Below are 18,429 nucleotides of genomic sequence, written 5' to 3'. Positions count from 1 at the left end.
TTCTGAAGGAGGTCTCCTGCCCCATGGCTGCTTCACACTTCCCATGCCCAGCTCAGATTGAGATCCAGCTACAAACAAGAGACTTGGCCCAGCTCATATTGAGACCCAAGCAACAGAGAAGTGGCTGATGGTGACTGCCCTATATCTAAATCTAACCTAAATCTAGGAGTGCTCAGGGTTTTCTCAAGGATGCATATAATCCTTTCCATTAATTTTTACAGAGTAAACTAAAATTGTTGTTAAAGTATTAAATTTGACAGTAAAATAGTCAAGTTATCAGATTAATTTAAATTGGCTAAATGAAATATGTTAATATTGAAGAAAGTTTAATTGTACAAGAGGCTGTTCCTAAAGTATTAACCAAAATTTCTATTGGTAATTCAAAAAATTAAAATTTAAAAGCTATCAAAACTGCATTATAAAAAATTTTTCCAAAAGCCTCATAATAATTAAATAAGAAAAAGGGGGATAGTGGAAAATACCATGTAAGAAAAAATGTCCTATAAGTAAATTATACCTAGAAAAAATTTTTCTTTTGAAAACCAATTTTCATTTGTAATGCTCCAGCCATGAAGACAAGAGGAGAAACAGTCCAGACATGGAAGACGCTGACGACATCTTGCCATGCCAGCAGTCAGCAGCTGTGTGTCACTGCAGGTTGCCCAGGACCAAACCAGAGACGGTCAGACCTGCATCGCCACCGTTTGTCCACCATCCAGATATCATTGCCAACATGAACACATGAAGAACTTTTGGACTCAGAACTTTTGGACATTGAAACTTAGACTTAGAACTCTTGGACTTTGAAATTGGGTGTTTATTTCTGATCTGCAGATGCAAGATTTTTTAGAAGAAAGAAAAGGGGGAGATGCTGGAAACCAATCATTGTCTCACTAATAGAAAGAGGCTGGTCAACCTTGAAGCTCTGAAAGGTCAGAGCCAACCACTCCCTATCTAATAGACAATGGTAACTGAGGCAACTTCCCCATCTTGTAATCATGTAAATCCTTACTGATATGATAATTCGCTTATTACCTGCTTAAGGGCTATGGGTGTTTCCCAAAGCTGCTTAAGGGTAATAGGTGTATTCCATAGACTCAATAAAAGGGATAGCAAGGCCAGAGCCTAGCGGTAGTCTTCCCACTAGAGGTTGACTCCCGCCTGGCCCCTCATTTTCCCAAATTAACTCTTTTCTAGTCTCTCTCTCTTCATTTTAGTGTGCAGCCTCCTCCAGAAACCGGACCCTGAGTGGGCCCTGAAGCACGCGGGTTGTGTTAAGGGATCCCACAGACCGGCTTAACCATTACCTTGATCGTTACCCTGGGCTCGGTGAGGGTGATGGGGGTTGTTGAGTCTGGGCATCTTCAGTCTTCGGCCAGTCTTCAGTCATGGCCAGCAGCGGGTCATGACCTGGAAGGGCGGCCCCTCTACGCTGAGATGCAGAGGGCCCGTCACTTTTCCAGGGGCAGTCACTTACTGCACGCCAGGCAGGGCTTGGTTGGAGCCAGGGGCCGGGGCACTGCTTTGCCCAGTGGCCTTCATTTCCACACTTGAAGCATCCTCCAGGTGGCATTCGTCCTCTCCTTGCACCCCCACCAAGCACGGTCCCCTTGGGACCATGCGTGGCTGCCATTGGCCTCAGAGCTGCAACGAAGGCTTGGGTTTGCAGGTTCATCTTCTGTCGAAGGCGGGCTTCCCGATTGGACTCTGCCAGCTCCTTACGGGCATTAAAACCTTAAAGGCATATTCACTGGATCTCGGACCGGGGCATGAGAAGGCATTAGGGGTGGGGGTGGTGGAGCAGGTGGCGAGCCGTGGGCTGGAGGAGGAGGAGGAGCATGGCAGCGGGTGGCCGCACCAGGCCAGGCCTGCGGAGGCGGGCTGTGGGAGGTCTCAGTAACTTTATTCAAAGAGAGGGGTTGGACTTGCTGTTTCAAGATGGCGGCCCCCATGGGAATGGCAAGCCATGTGGCCTACATGGCGGCTGCTCACAATACACAAGGGAAGAGCAAACCAAAATTTCTACAGACAAACAGAAATCTCACTTAGCTGTTTGGAGCAGCTGGCAGGGCTGCGGGCAGGTGGCTCTAGCACTGCGCTGCGGCCTCTGCTCGGCTGGTGGCCTGAGGCAGCGATGGCGGCTCCCACAGCAGCAGCCACCATCCGGGAAAGGGGCAGCCGTGGCGAAGAAGGAGGAGGAGGAAGAGAGGGAGCAGAAGGTGGGGCAGCAGGAGCGGGAAAGGTGGAGATGAAAGATCGGCTGGGTCAAAAGAGTCAGAAGACAGAGAAAGGGGGCTGAGGACCGGTTTGAGGGGGTGAAGAAGACTTTGTGAGGAAGATCTGATGAGTGGAACATGAGGAGTAAAGCGAGGGGCGGGAGCAAAGGGCCAATTCCCGGTTTGCCAGCAGAAATTACTGAGGTCAGTGAGGATGTTAAAATCAAAAGTTCCGTTTTTGGGCCATCTGGACCCATTCCAATTCATACTGAGGCCATGCCACTTTACAGAAGTCAATGAGGCATTTAGGACACAGATACTGGGGCAGACCTAGCTTTGCCAGATTGGTGAGGAGACAACCTAGAGGTGTGCTAGGATCTGGTTTACATTTTTGATTACCCATACTAAAACCTGGGGTCAGTAGCCGAGGCTAAGGACCAGCATCCCAGTCGTTGAGCCAAGGCTATGGACGGGGAACCCGAGGGACAGCAGGGGACGTCTCCCCTACCTCCTGAGATCCGGATGGAGGCCAAAAGGCCGGAGAACTGAGGGGCAACAGGAACGTCTTCACTGCCTCCCCACGTTCGGAACCCCTCCTGAAGGGCCCCAGAGGGCTATGCCCGGAAGACAATCTCTGACGCAGGCTGCTATTTATAGACAGAGACGCGGGAAAAACAACCACCAGGAATCAGCATTGGCTGGGACTTACCGCTGACGCTGCTGAGCCAGGGAGAGATCTGAGGTTCCTGAGCCACAAGGAAAGAAGAGTGGGGCACCCCGGACTGTGAACGGTCAAATGGAATGCTTGCCCCTCCCGAGTTTCACGGCACCAAATGTAATGTTCCAGGCACAGGAAGTGGAATTGGGGACCCAGGCAAGTTAAAAGAGGAAGTTTATTCCACACTAACGAGCAAGATTCATTACGAAGGAGGGTAGAAAAACCAGGATTAGAGGATGATTAGGAGGAGAAGGACCCAGCTGGGCTGTCTCGCAGACTGGGGAGAACAGCAACAGGTGCAGAGGTGAACATGCCTTTTGCGGGGAGGAACAGGAAGGGGTGGGGTCCAGGGAGGAACGGGAAGGGGTGGGACCCAGGGCACTTGGAACACCCTGATTGGTGGTTCAATGTCTCGGGGATGTCCCGGTGCAGACGCAGGTTATGTCATACTCCACCCACCAGTTGGGGGAAGGGAGGATCTATCACCAAGTTTCTCACATTAGCAGATTTGAGGGCTCCTTGTGGTGGAATCAGAACTAATCCAGAATGTGGGAAAGTGACAGTTAAAAACCCCACCTGGAGAAAATAAAAAAACATACAAAACATTACAAAAAAGTCCCAGCCAGAGGGGGCAACAGGGGTACCACAGGGTGATGAGGACACACCTCCCTCTCCAACCTGTCTCCATTCCCATCTGAGGGGACAGTGGGAGTGTGGGCTCGAATGGGCAGCTGGATAAAGGCACTTCCTGCTCCAGGACGGGCTCGCAGGTGGGTGGGTGGGTGGCATCCAATGGGCTTGCCACGTCTAAGCAATTGGCAACTCGTGTCTCATGGAATTAACTAGTCTCCCCGTGGGGGTACAGGGGTTAGGGGGGGTCTCTGAGTTATGGCCCATACCATTTAAGGGGGAGGAGGCAGGAAGGGGCTCCAGGTTCCCCCAGGGGGCTCCATTCCTCCTGGGCACATCCCCGGCATGCTCCAGGGCCCGAGACAGTGGGGGTGTGGGGGTGGGGAGACCAAGAGCAAGAGCAGGAGGCCTGGGGTCCAGCCTTCCTGGACCTCAGGGACAGCCAGAGCCCTTGCCTCCACTCCTGGCACCCCATGGGTGGGCCAGTAACAATCATACTTGGGGGGCACTCGTGGCATCGTGGGGAGGGGCAGAGAGCGATGCCAAATGGAGAGAAGGATATAAAATGAATGGGACGAGGGGTGGGCTGGGGTTGGGAGAGGAAGGGGAGTGGGTTGGGGGGCTGTGTCTAGGGTCGGCGTGGCGGCATCTACATCTCCTGGGCCTCGGTTCCTGGCCCTCCACGCAGTTGGCCATGTTGCTCTTGTGCAAGCGCTTCACACGGTAGGCCTCGAAGTGGATGCTGCTGGTGGTGTCCTTGATGTTCTGCATGTGCGTCCTGATGAGGAGGTCCCTCAGGTAAGCAAACTCACAGTGCATGATGTTCTCAACTTCGATGGTGCCCCATTTGCTTTTCCTGCCGAGGATCCTCTTCCCATTCATTTGGTACTCGTGGTCACTGCCCACCACAGGAACGGGATCATCTCTCGGGACTTCTCGTTTACCAGCCCATCCTCCGTGTCCTTGTCAAACTCCTTCTGGGGGTACACATCGATACCATTGGACAGCAGGTCGGTGGTGATAAGCTGTTTGAAGTAGACCCTCTCCTCCAGGGTCAGCGTATCGGCCTTGGCGATGACCGGAATGATGTTGACTACTTTGCTCAGGCGCTTCATGAACTCGATGTCCAGGGCCCTGAGGGAGTGGCCGGTGGTTGGGATGAAGTACAGGCAGCAGTGCACGCGTGTGTCGGGGATGCGCTTCTTCTGGTTGATGTTCACCTCCTCCTGCAGGTACTTTTTGTACTGGTCGCTGATGAACTTCATGATGGGCTGCCAGCAGTTCTCATTGTTGATGTGGTCCCCGAAGCCTGGCGTGTCGATGACCGTCAGCTTCATGCGGACGCCCTTTTTCTCGATATCCTGCGTCATGATGGACTTGATCTCGATGGTCTTGGGGATGCACTCCTCTGAGCTGGGCGGCTGCACTGACTTCCAACTGATTTTGGATTTGAAGAGGATGTTAATCAAGGTGGACTTCCCCAAGCCGCTCTGCCCGACCACCATGATGTTGAGCTCAAAGCCCTGCTTCATGGTCTTCCTGCGCATCTGCTCCAGGATGGAGTCAATGCCCACATAGCCAAAGTCCAAGGAGGCTTCTCATTCTGCGGCGCAGGTGCCGGCTTGAGCCCGGCGTCTCTAGGGGGTGTCAACCATGTAGTCAGCACAGCCGGGAGCTGCCTCGGTGGCCTGAGCTTTCTTCTTCCTGGAGCCTCAGAACCGGATCCCAGTCCAGCTCGGCTCCTCCGACCCCTCAAGGCGAGCGGTGAGTCAGCCTCCTTCTCCCTCCCTTCTTGCAGGCCCTGCGCAGAGCGCGACCCCTGGGAGGAAGGGCTAGGGGGTCCCAGAGGAGGGAGCTAGGGAGCAACCCTGCTGGGGCTGGGGCTGGATGCTGGGAAGGGCTATGTGTTAATTTTCTAAAATTGCATTTACAATTTCATACCCATTAGAATGGCTGTAATGAAAAAGACATAAAAGCATTGGCAAGAGTGTGGAGAAATTGGAACCCTCTTATACTGGTGATATGAATGTAAAATGAGGAATAGTTTGTCAGGTTCTCAAAAAGCTAAATCTAGACTTACTGTATGACCTAACAGTTCCACTCCTAACTATATGCTCATGGGAATTGAAAATATGTCCATACAAAAACTTGTTCATAACAGCATTATTTATAATAGCCAAAATGTGGAAATTACTCAATCAACTGACGAATGGATAAACAAAATGTAGTATATCCATACAATGAATGAACCTAGAAAACATTACACTAAATTAAAAATAAACAATAAAAAAGACCACATATGGTATAATTTCCCTTACATGAAATGTGTAGAATAGACAAATAAATAGAGACAGAAAATGGATTTGTGGTTGCCTAGAACTGGGATGAGAGGGATTGACGGGAATGGGGACTGACTACTAATGGATACAATATTTCTTTATGCTGTGATGAAAATGTTCTAAAAATAGATTTGGTGATGGTCACACAATTCTGTAAATAGCTGAAAACCATTGTATTGTGCACTTTAAATAAGTGAGCTTTATGACATGTAGATTATAACTCAATAAAGCTGTAAAATAAGTAATTACATTAAAATATTACTTATCTTGATTACTGATTTTTTTTATGCTCTCTTAAATTTTGTAACCAAGGTAAGTGCCATACTTGACCCTAATCCTGGTTCTGGGAATCAGTGACTTCCAAAAGCTTCTTGCATAAAATCAGGCATTGCCCACAGGCTATTGATTACTGAAATGCTAATCATTAAAGATTATCTCTTAGGTTTTCATTCCTATTAGAATGCTAATTCCCCAAGAGGAAGAGGGGCAGAGAATAGCCCAGTAAGTATTGTTCACCATTGATATCTTGTAAACGAAGTTATTTGTTCTTTTCCCCAGAGCATTTGTTAAGGGGAAAGTATGAGACACTAGGGCTCTGAAACAAAGAAGGCACTAAGGATGAGAACAGTCTAGATAAAAAAGATCGAGTGCCACAAAAGCAAACTCTATGTCAGGTTCTGCACAAGGTGCAGGCTTATAGCAGTGAAAAAGGCAGACATGCTCCATGCCTTCAATGACTTTACAATCTGGTATTTGAGATATATTAAGACCTGGTTTTGTATTGAAGGCATGAAATAGTGCACAGAGGAGGGAAAGTATTGGATATGCACAGTGGTTTAGTTTACAAAGCACCTTTTCACCAATAATCTCATTGAGTCTTCACAACAACCCATTGAGCTTTGAAAATGGTGTTAAACTAAATTATAGTCAGCAGTAGAATCCAGGTTTCATCATCTTTTCACTACATACTGCAACTTGTCACACACAGGGACCTGTCTATTCTCCTTGGCTGGAGCTATAAGAGGTATAATTGGATGAGCTACATGAAAAGTTGTGGACAAAAGGGGCCACATGCCAACCTGACAAGCTCAGGGAAGGCCTGCAAGGCAGTCTGGCAAACTCAGAAAACTAAAGTAACCACAAAGAATGGTCTGAAATTAAACTTTAACTAAACGTAGTTATGGTGGGTAGTGATATCCTAGGCCGGTATCTTCACTGACAAGGGCAACCTTTACCTTAACTGAGCCTATCTGTCTTTTTGCATTTATGATAACTTATCCTTGAAATGTCTGGGTAACTTGTAACTTCCCTTTTTCCGGACCACTTGGGGACCTTCATTGTTATTGTTATTATGTTAATTGTTGACTGTTGACTATCCTGCACCCAGCGAAGTATGTGTCTATCATTTTATTTTTTATCAAATCTCAGGGGTTTTCCCCGCTTTGCTTTCACCCACCTTTCTAATCTATCACCATTGAATTTTATGTAACCCACCTATGTCCCCTCCTTTGATTGCAATATATAAAAATAGATGAAAACCTGCCATTCTCTGGAGCATTATTTCAATCCATTGAGGTTCTGCTTCCCGGCATTTGTTGACAGTTTGGCTCAAATCAACTCACAAAAATTCTTTACAGGTTTCAATATTTTTACGTTAACAAGGTGAACATGGTGGATTAGCATGGTGGTGCGCAGGCAGGCTAAATAGCCATCTCAGAGGGTGATTTAAGAAAATTGAATTTATTTAAGAGAAGAGGGTGTGGGATGGGATATCCAAGGGGAAGGGCTGCACAGCACCGAGCCAAGGGGACATTGGGTCAATGATGGCAGCCCCCAGGAGCTGTAGTTTCATCCTTATAAGCAGTCACTGGCAGGAAACTTGTCAGTGGGTTTGGGGGCTGAGCTGGTGGGCTTGGAATGCAGATGGAATGCAGGTGTGCAACCACGTGCCTTCAGGTCAGTTTCCACTCCTTGTGTGGTCTGACTCCTGTTGTTCAGTGAGTATTTCCTGGTCTTTTGTTCTCCTATGGCAGGAAACTTCCAAATAGCTGTTAAGGATTATATTGCCCTACAGTCCTAACATTTTCCTCCTCTTTCTATTTGTTAATAATTATTCTTAATGGAATCAGGGTGAAGGTCTCTATCTTCTGTCAGTCCTCCTAAGGATCAAGGCCCCCTGGTGCTGTTGGCACAGATATATGAATAAAAAATTACCCTACATATCAGAAACCAACCAGACAGCAGCTTAGTATATCCATTACTATAACGGAGAGTGAAATTATCAAAACAACTCATGTTGCAATTATTAGATACTGAAAGACAATAACTAGAATATCTGATAAAAATCAGACATTCACCACAGGGAGCTACTTCAGCAACCTTTAGAGAAAACCTTCCTGCATCCTTTACCAGGAAAGTAGGTCCCAAAGCATAAAGGTCCCGTATATGACTTTCTTCCCCAAATGGATAGAATTATTCAGAGTATAATTCTGAATATTAGCAATAGGTATCCCAACTCCTACTAGGCAAAATGTAAAGATCTGTTCTACATAGGTTCCTCCTTGATGTGTTTTTTGGGTTCAGTCACCCATTCCTTTCCTTCTGGTACCCTCTTCACTCTGGTGTGATGAATTCAGGGCTTTACCCCTGCCAGCTTCAGAGCAGTTGGAGTGGTGAGAAGCATGTCCCAGGGTCCTGTCCCTGTTGATTGTCCATGTTTTGAGTAGACCTCTATCTCCTACTAAGAAGAAATGTAGAAAAAAAATCCCTAGCACATGTCAAATCATTAATTACAGCCAGTGTTTCATTAAGATGCCGGGTAGAGTTTGGGTGTGATACCCAAGGCTAAGGAAACCTGTTGAATGACTTGGGAGGTAAAAGCTGGTCCTGAGGCAGCCACAGTGCCACTTGTCTGGTTTTACTGCTTTTCTAGACCTGGAGTTGAAATACAACTGAGGCCTAGATGCTATCTTAAGGGAGGAAAAGGCCAGGGGGTCTAAACTGCTTGACCAGTGATATGCCAGGGGAGGAAAAGTTACCCTGGGGGTGAGGTTCTTGTTTTCCCAGTTTTGCCCCTTGCTAGCCATCTGAGGGTTTCTGTCCTGATGAGTTTCTGTACCTGGCCCATCGTCCTTGCTCTGGGGGTCTAACATTCTGGGGATCTGTCTAACATTTTTCCCCTCAAGAATTTTTGGCACTGAATTCTTTTAGAGAAAAAAGAGCGTCGGGTCTCTTCTATTGGTGTTTCTTGCTGAAAGGGGGCAATGTGTTTTCCTTCAGAGCCAAAAATCCTTACTCTCTGTCAGAGGGATAATGAGGACTGGGCATAAAAGCAGGTTTTGATGGTGCCTGGGGGTGGTATTTCCTGAGTAAAAGTAGGGCTTTTAACCTGGTGGAGACAAACTCTGTTATAAATTTTAATAATATTGGGTAAAAAACTAGAACAACAAGAATTATGACAATGGTCTGGTGGAAGGAAAGAAGACACTAGTTTGGAGGGTTGTAGCCAAATATTTAAGAAAACTAGAAAAAAATCAGGATTTAGTTTAGTTTAGTTCATGGGTGAAAAATAAAACTTTGAAGATAATGAACGGAACTAGAGTCTAACATCCTCAACTGAGTATATGGAATCTATTAAAACATATTTCCCCCCCTAAGATCACCCTTATTTTTATTAAAAAGCCAAATTAAGACCAAATTATTTACTGTATTATGTTTAGTTCAATTTGGCCTGATTGTTTGCATGAATACAATAAGAATAGCAATTGATTAAACAGCCTTTTAAAAACCTGCTTTGCTGGAATCTCATGATTGAACCTTAATTAGTCCCTCAGGGCAAAGAAGCTGAGCCACCTAGCTGCCATCAGGTTTGCCTGCAATACCTATAGACTTGGGTGAATTCCTTAAGTTCTTGGTCTCTAATGATGTCTTGAGGTTCCTTCCTTACCACCTCTCAGGAAAGCAAACTTTGTTTTTTACTTGGAAAGACTGCCATGAACCACGTGATTAAGCAAGGTACCATGCTACTTCTTGCAAGAAGCTTTTGATTGGCTTCAATCAGTTTTGAGAATGCTTTCTAGTGATGCTCAGAGTCCAGGCACATCCTTTTCAGATATGACATTCCAATCAAAGTCTTGGTTAATAAAACCACAATTGGAAACTGGTCTTATTGAATTTATGCAAAGAAACGTATTGCTATGACTCATTCATTAAGAATTGCCAAATTCTGGAGGAATAAGGTAGGGAGAAAAATCTTTTATTTGTCCTGATTATTTGCTAGTATTTTATGTTTTCAGTCCTTTAGAGTTCTACAAATTTTTACTTTAAAGAGATGACCTGCTTGGCCCTAGCTGGTTTAGCTCAATGGATGGAGCGTCGGCCTGCAAACTGAAAGGTCCCTGGTTCAATTCTGGTCAAGGGCACATGCCTGGGTTGTGGGCTTGATCCCCAGTGGGGGACTTGCAGGAGGCAGCCGATCCATGATTCTCTCTCATCATGGATGCTTCTATCTCTCTCTCCCTCTTCCTTCCTCTCTGAAATAAATAAAAAAATATTTTTAAAGAAGAGATGACCCGTTTAGAAAACTGTAATTTAAAGTAAGTCAGAGTCCTTGTTATGAATTTTTTCAAAGACTTAACATACTGTATTTGCAAATGCACAAGAGGAAAACAATGATGAACTTAAATGGTTATAGAACAATTATAGAACAATTGACAGCCCTGGCAGGTTTGGCTCAGTGGATAGAGCATTGACCTGTGGACTGAAAAGTCCTGGGTTCGATTCCAGTCAGGGCACGTGCCCAGGTTGCAGGCTTGGTCCCCAGTGGGGGGTGTGCAGGAGGCAGCCAATCGATGATTCTTTCTCATCATTGATGTTTCTATTTCTCTCTCCCTACCCTTCCTCTCTGAAATCAATAAAAGTATATTAAAAAAACAACAACAATTGACCAAGAACCTTCCTTTTCTGTAAGATATAACATTTCAAGATGACAATTTTTGGTAAATAATAATTATTATAAAATGACATAAAAGTACAATATAAATTTTATATTCTTAGATTCAATGTAGAGTTTTAAAATGTATATAAAGAACATAAGCCTAACTGAAACCGGTTTGGCTCAGTGGATAGAGCGTCGGCCTGCGGACTGAAGGGTCCTGGGTTCGATTCCGATCAAGGGCATGTACCTTGGTTGCAGGCACATCCCCAGTGGGGGGTGTGCAGGAGGCAGCTGATGGATGTTTCTCTCTCATCGATGTTTCTAGCTCTCTATCCCTCTCCCTTCCTCTCTCTAAAATATCAATAAAATATTTTTTTTTTTAAAAAAAAGAACATAAGCCTAACCAATGGACACAGACACCAGGGGGATGAGGGCATGATTGGGGGAGTGGGGGGGGGCAAAGGGGGGATAAGGACACATGTAATACCTTAATCAATAAAGAAAAAAAAAGAACAAACAATATGCAAGATTTTAAGATGCTGCATATGGCTCATTGAAAGTGTGTATTGAACACTGGAATCAATTAATAAATGCCCCAATGTGTGGTGTGGATTACAAACATCGGAAGTACTACTGCCGGATTCCTTCCATAGGGAACTATTACTCTAGGCTTGCCCGGTGTCACTGACAAGATACCTGTTACTCCTGAGAATTTCCTGTTTGAACTTGGCTCTGAATCTTTGCAAGTTCCTTCCTAGACCAGACTGAAATTTCTAGAATATTAATTTTAATAAAAATATATGTATATTCTTATTTGGCAAAGCTTCCCATGTAATTTTTTAAGCATATGAAATAGGCCTAATTTGTTTAAAAACTTAGCAAAGAGAATGAATCCTTGAGGTATTCCAGGGCCTGTGGAATAGCTCAAAGTCAGCTCTTTGTTAAAAAAAAAAAAAAAAAAAAAAAAAAAAAAAAGTCTTCTGAGCCTGGCCAGCATGGTTCAGTGGTTGAATGTCGACCTATGAACCAGGAGGTCATGGTGCAATTCCCGGTCAGGGCACATGCTGAGGTTTTGTGCTTTATCCCCAGTAGGGGATGTGCAGGAGGCAGCTGATCAATGATTCTCTCTCATAATTGATGTTTCTATTTGTCTTCCTCTCTGAAATCAATAAAAAATATACATATAAAAGAAATCTTTTGAAATTTAAACTTTGGGAAGGTTTTCAAATATAATTAACTAAAATATTATATTAAAAATCTTTTGTAAATCTAGGTAAAACAAATGTATAGCTTTATTATAATAATTTTAAACTTAAACCAGTTTTAACATTAAATATTTTGTGTAAACCATAGGATTCTATTTAATTTCTGTAGATGAATAAAACATTATAACCTAGTGATGCCACCCAGAGGCAGAAAACACATTACATACAACACACAAATACATGAAGATCATACCCATGATTTAACACACTTTAAACATACTCTTATTTTCAGGAAACACACCTTCAACAAAGCGTAAGACATTACATCAACAGTTCCAAATTATATAGCAATCAATGTTTTAGTATTTCATGTTATTTTAAAATATCTAGATGTTTATCATTTAACCCACCAATGCTCCAAATCATTTAAGTTACCAAAGACTTTGGAAAATTATGTATAGGCATGTGAGGCTGTAGAAAAGGCTGGGGTTGGGGAGGCTGTTCCAAGGACTTCAACCTGTTCCAAGGACTGCAGTTTCCAGGCCTCCAGCCACTTGGATTTAAAACTGCCATATTTTTCCTTAGAGATAACATGCTAAGGTTTGGGTGATAATGAGTTCAGCTTCTGATAGTAGCAGGACTGTTAAGTAAATCTTTTCAGTTTTGTAGTAAACTGCTTGCTCATTGGGAAGGGAGGGATGAGAAGGCAAAATCAAGGGTTTCTGGTTTAGGTGGTGGTGGAGCTCAAAGAAGGCCTGAACATAGGAAATCTTGGACCATTTGCCTAGAAGGCAGCAGTATAAATCCAATTGGAGAATGGTTATAATTTAGGGTGCCATTCTGGGGCCAGGTCTCCTGATTGTTTATATTATGGCCATTCTGTATTGCAATAGAAAATGAGGTGTTTCAAAACTATGGCACATCTACACAATGGAACACTATGCCTCTATAAAAAAGAAGGTACTTTTACCATTTGCAACAGCATGGATGGAGAGCATTATGCTAAGTGAAATAAGCCAGTCAGAGAAAGATAAATATCACATGATCTCACTCATATGTGGGATATAATGATCAACATAATTTGATGAACAAAAATAGATCCAGAGACAAATGGCAGGGGAGGTTGTGAGGGGGGTGGTTAGAGAGCAACCAAAGAACTTGTATGCATGCATATTAGCATAACCAATGGACACAGACACTGGGGCGGTGGGGGCTTGCCCAGGATGGGAATGGTTGTGGGGAGGGGGTCAATTGGGGAAAAAGGAGACATATGTAAAACTTAAGATAATAAATAAATAAATAAATAAATAAATAAATAAATAAGAAAAGATCAAAAAAATAAAATGCATAAATTTTAGATAAAAAAAAGAAAATGAGGTGTTTGGCTCTAATTTCATCTCGTACATTGAGGGCCTTAAGATTCGTTAAAAGTCAGGTCAGGGTAACCAATTTTGGGCCCCGTTCCTTATGTCTTGCATCGGGAAGTCCATATATCCCCCTCCCCCAAGTTTTGTTCCCTGCCCAATAAATTTTATTTTTCCCTCTCCCCAAAAAGGCAGGCCAGAGGTGAGTCTTTGGGAGGTGTCCAGATTGAATTGCCCATGCTATAACTGCCATAAGGGTATTTGCAGGAGGGATAGTCTCCTAGTAAGAAAAACCAATAGGATGACTGGCTTACTAGCCTGGTTGGGCCCCTCTTCCTTGTGCTGAGGCTTATTCTAGGAGGCATCCCTCAGTGACTAGAGAAGACCTAGTTTGGGACTCAGTGTCTTCCCAGTGGCTAGGGATAAAGAGGGGCGTCCCCACTATTTATAGCCTAGTAAACTGCTGATCTGATCCAGCGCTGGGATTCCTTGTGCCTTGTGCCTAATGTGATACAATCAGTCGGCAAATGAGCTATCTGCCCCCTGAAACACAGGAATTGACAAGATTCACATGCTGAGACTCACAGTCCCCAAAATAAAATCCTCAAGGTTGTTTTGGGCTAGGGTTTTGAGCTAGTGTGTGCTTTTTCATAGTGTGCCTCCATTGCTTGGATGTTTGCTTGTGACCACAGGCTGCCTAGAACACTCTTGCCCATTTGAAACCTGGTTTATTCTGTGACAGGAGTCTTCTAGCTGCAGCCACCCTAGAAGATTTTAAGTGGGTGACCCATGCCCACAAGTGGTGGCTCCATGGGGAGCTGAGAGTCTCAGTCCCTAGTGCCCTCTTCCCAAAAATGAAGTGACTCACCCATGAGTGGAAATCAGGTCAGACGATCTGGCACTACTGCCATCACTTGGGAGTCCTAAAGGCCTTGGTTGGTGTTGGACCCCAAGACTAAAAGTCTCTTGGAGTTAGAGGTATGGCTGTGAGGGGAAGGGAAAAAAGGGGGCTTCCCTTCTGGATATCCCTGAATGGGCCACCAAAATGAAAGGTGAAGATGCGCAGGTAGCCTAAATAGCCATCTCACAGGATGATTTAAGAAAATTGAATTTATTTAAGAGAAGAAGATGTGGATGGGATATCCAAAGGAAAGGGCTGCACAGCACCGAGCCAAGGGGACATTGGGTCAATGATGGCAGCTCCCCGGAGCTGTAGTTTCATCCTTATAAGCAGTCACTGGCAGGAAACTTGTTAGTGGGTTTGGGGGCTGAGCTGGTGAGCTTGGAATGCAGATGGAATGCAGGTGTGTAATCAGGTGCCTTGAGGTCAGTTTTCATTCATTGAGTGGTCTAAGTCCTGATGTCCAGCGAGTTTGTCCTGGTCTATTGTTCTCCTGTGGTGGAAAGCTTGCAAACGGCCGTTAAGGATTATATTGCCCTATAGTCCTAACAGTACATTTTTTATCCTTTCTCTCATCCTTCAAAATCTGCTCTCCTGAATATTTCTAAAAGTGCAACAAATACTTAAAAAGAATGATGGAGGCATGAGTGAGGAGGTCCTAAGCCAAACATTAACTACATATTCTTTGGAGATATACTAGAGTTCTTCATGAGTTCTTTGCTAGCCTCTTGCTTTAGCCAAGTAGGATAATAAATGGCATTATTGATCACCTCTAATTTAAAAGCCTCAGTCTATTCAAATGTGAACTGAAGCTCTCTGTTACTGGGTAATTTCAGGGAAATCCAAAACATGTTTCTGACTTATTTGCATTTATCTCATAAAAATGTTTAGAAAGGGCCTCTTTAATAAAAAATTTAAGTTATCTTTTGCCTTCTGTATCAAGGATGGCTATTTGTTTTTGCAATACCACAGTGCTTTTCTTTGGATCAAATATGATATACAATCTGAATTAGTTTTGAAAGCTTTGATTGAAGAGTGAAAAGCAAAATTCTAAATTCATAAAAACCTCACTGAAATGTCAAGTTTCCCATTTAGATCACCTTCACACTTTGAATTTAGATTCTAGGCATATCTTTGAATCTGAAGTTTTAAAACTCAAACCCAAGTTAACTCTCCTCAACTTTATGCTCTTCTATATAAAACAAACAAATGAACAAATGAGAATTGCTTTCCTTAGTGTCCACACAAAAATATATTTGGCTTCTTTTGTGGTATATAGGATTTGGCCTAGATTACAAAGAACATCCTAACTTGGTCTTAGACTGGAGAATCTCTGGGTAGAATGATTTAAGGATGGCCCTAATATTCCAAGACTATAAATGCCTGGATTCTAAAATAGCTGAAGCTTTAGAGATTAACTGATTTAAACTAATGGGTAGGGCTAAGGAAGCAGAGAGGCAAAAAAAACTCTAAGAAAGTTTCTAAGCATTTATAACAGTAGTAACTAACATTTATATAGTGACCAGGTATTATTCTAAGAGCATTACATGTATCTGCCCTTTTATTTATGCAGCAACCCTAAGAGATTGGTGCTATTATCTGATTTTATACATGGAAAGCAGAAGGCACTAAGAGGTTAACAACTTGCCAAAAGTCACACAACTGGCAAGTGACAGAGCTAGGATTTAAACATAGGCAACTAGGATCTAGATCCATATATACTATATGTACCCTTAGTAAAAGATTAGTTCCTTCTCTCCCCTTCAACCTCCCAAATACCAGCACTCGGATGCCTGGAACTCTACCGATATGTATCCCTTTGGCTTAAGACTTTAGATTCTATTAAATGGGTTTTGTTTAAGAAAATTTGCTTTTAAGTCCTTGGGAGCTCAAAATGAATTCTCCTATAGAAACATTATACATGGTAGTTAAGTCCGCAGGCTAAACTGTAGAAATCTATTTAACTTTTGTAAAACTGAACCATAGAAATAATAGGACTGAGGAATGGAAGAAAATGGCGGCCAAATAGGCAGACGCATTGCGCACCTCCTCCTGGGACTGGAAAAGCAACTAAATCAGATAACATCAACCCAGAATTAACAAATTAGACATAGCTGAGGAGATAATTTTCAATAAAGAAGGGCAGAGAACACCTGGAGAATGGGAACCCACACCATCTTGTAGAGGGGGGTAACAGAGGCCAGGAGTGCTGCCACACAAACATCCAGTCCGAACTTGGACACCACCCCTGAACCTATAGAGGGAGATGCTTGCCAGTCATAACCTGCCTGGAACCACCACTGTGAGCCAGCAGTAAGCAGAATGGTACCGCGACGTGGGTCCCAGATGTCTGCAGTGAGTGCAAGCCACAGAGACCTCCTGAGCTGCACCTCCTCGCCAGAGCCCAAAACCAGCATCCTAGGATCCCACACTTCAGGTCCCAGTGCTGTGAGTGCAAGCCAGGGGTACCCATGCCCCGCTCCATCCCTGGTCCCAGTACAAAGCCACAGACTGGTGCACGAACCACCCCCACCCAGACAGATCCTCTGGCCAGTGCCCACTCTGCACCCAGCACAGAGCTGTTGCCTGGTGCGCACCCTACTCTGGCCCAGGTCAGAGCTGCTAGTACAATCTGGTATGCCCAGCCACAGGTCACAGTATCATGCTGCAAGTGTGCTGCCAGAGGGACCTAGGGCATCATCCTGCCTTGGGTGCTGGGGCCACACAGTGAATTGCATGCCACAGTGCTCTGGGCCCTCACAAGGAGTGGCACACCAAAGGAAATGTGCATGTGCCCCCGCTGACCACAAGAATCTGAAGTGGACAACAAGGGACCAGAATCATTGCAGAAGGGAGTACAACTCAGAGGAGAGACAATAAAGGTGTGAAACTCAAAGAAGACCCAGCTCCTGAGCTAGCAAGTCCCAGATCATTGGACCACTTGGGGCATCAACTCCTTGGACCCTAAGCAGGGAGCCCAGGGCCGGAAAGAGACAGCAAAAATGGGGAGACAAAGAATCAACCCACAAAGGAAAGAAAAGGAGGAATTGTCAAAAAAAAAAAAACACCGAAGAGAGGATTCAAGATGGCGGCGTAGGTAAACACCTAAACTGCTGCCTCGCACAACAATTTCAAAACTACAACTAAAAGACAAAACGTCTATCACCCAGAACCAAGGGAAAGCTGGCTGAGTGGAAGTTCTACAACTAGAAGGAAAGAGCAAACAGCATTGAGGGGTGCATAAGCACAGAAAAGCTGAGGTACGGAGACGCACAAATCGGGAGCACTGCTGTTTTCAACCCGAAGGGAGATAAGCTCCTGATTACTCCGAACTTCAGTTTCTGGGGAGACGCGGGGGACCCAAACTCCTACGGGGAGAAGCTGGACTGTCTGCCGTGGGGTCGGAAAGTGAGGGAGGCTTGCTTGCAGGGCTGCCCGCAAGAATAATTGTTTACTGTTCTGGGGCGCAGGACGCAGGGAAACGGTCAGAGATGCAGAGCCGACTTCTGGCAGCCATCGCTGTTTGCCACGCCCTAGCCTAGTGATGCCCTGAGACCCCGCCCCGCACAACCTACAAACCCACCCAAGCTCCAAGCAGTGGCTTTAGCATATGAATGGCCTGCCCTATTGCAGCTTAACCTAGCAAACTTGCAGCCCGGGTCAGACAGCTCAAAAACCTCCAAACCCCAAGCAAAGAGGAGAAAACTGTAGTTCTCGCTGTAGCTCCTGCTGGGTGGCCTCAGACAGCTGACCTGCACCCCATTGGAGATCCAGAAGCCAGTGTACCTAGTGGTCAGAGTGAGAAACGAGATTTCAAATCCTCTCATCCATAAGTGACACATTCAAGAGGCAGACTCAGTGAGCACCAAAGCCCCACTGAAACAAGTCCTGCACCATAAGCGTGTCTCCAGCACAGCAGTTCTTCCATTATAGACCCAGCGGGTCCTCACAGCCAATTGGCCTGGAGGTCAATTCCTCCCAGTGTACCAACAGCAATCAAGGCTTAACTACACCAAGACTTTGCACTCAGCCCACAAAGGGGTGTACCAAAGGCGTCCACCTCAAGTGATTGGGGAGGTTGAGCTACTGGCCCCTATAGGTCACCTACCACACAAAGCCA

General features: G+C 44.9%; 1 pseudogene across 1 annotated transcript; it reads right to left on the bottom strand.

Moving 5' to 3' along the window:
* Positions 1 to 4,213: 4,213 nt before the first annotated feature.
* LOC308239890 (septin-9-like) lies at positions 4,214 to 5,246 on the bottom strand (annotated as a pseudogene). The gene has a single exon. The product of its transcript is annotated as a septin-9-like (transcript).
* Positions 5,247 to 18,429: the final 13,183 nt, after the last annotated feature.

This window comes from Plecotus auritus (assembly GCF_963455305.1).
Source record: "Plecotus auritus genome assembly, chromosome: X".
In the NCBI taxonomy this organism is placed as follows: Eukaryota; Metazoa; Chordata; class Mammalia; order Chiroptera; family Vespertilionidae; genus Plecotus; species Plecotus auritus.
Note: the sequence above shows the minus strand (reverse complement) of the source record. Positions and strands in the feature narration are given on the sequence as shown.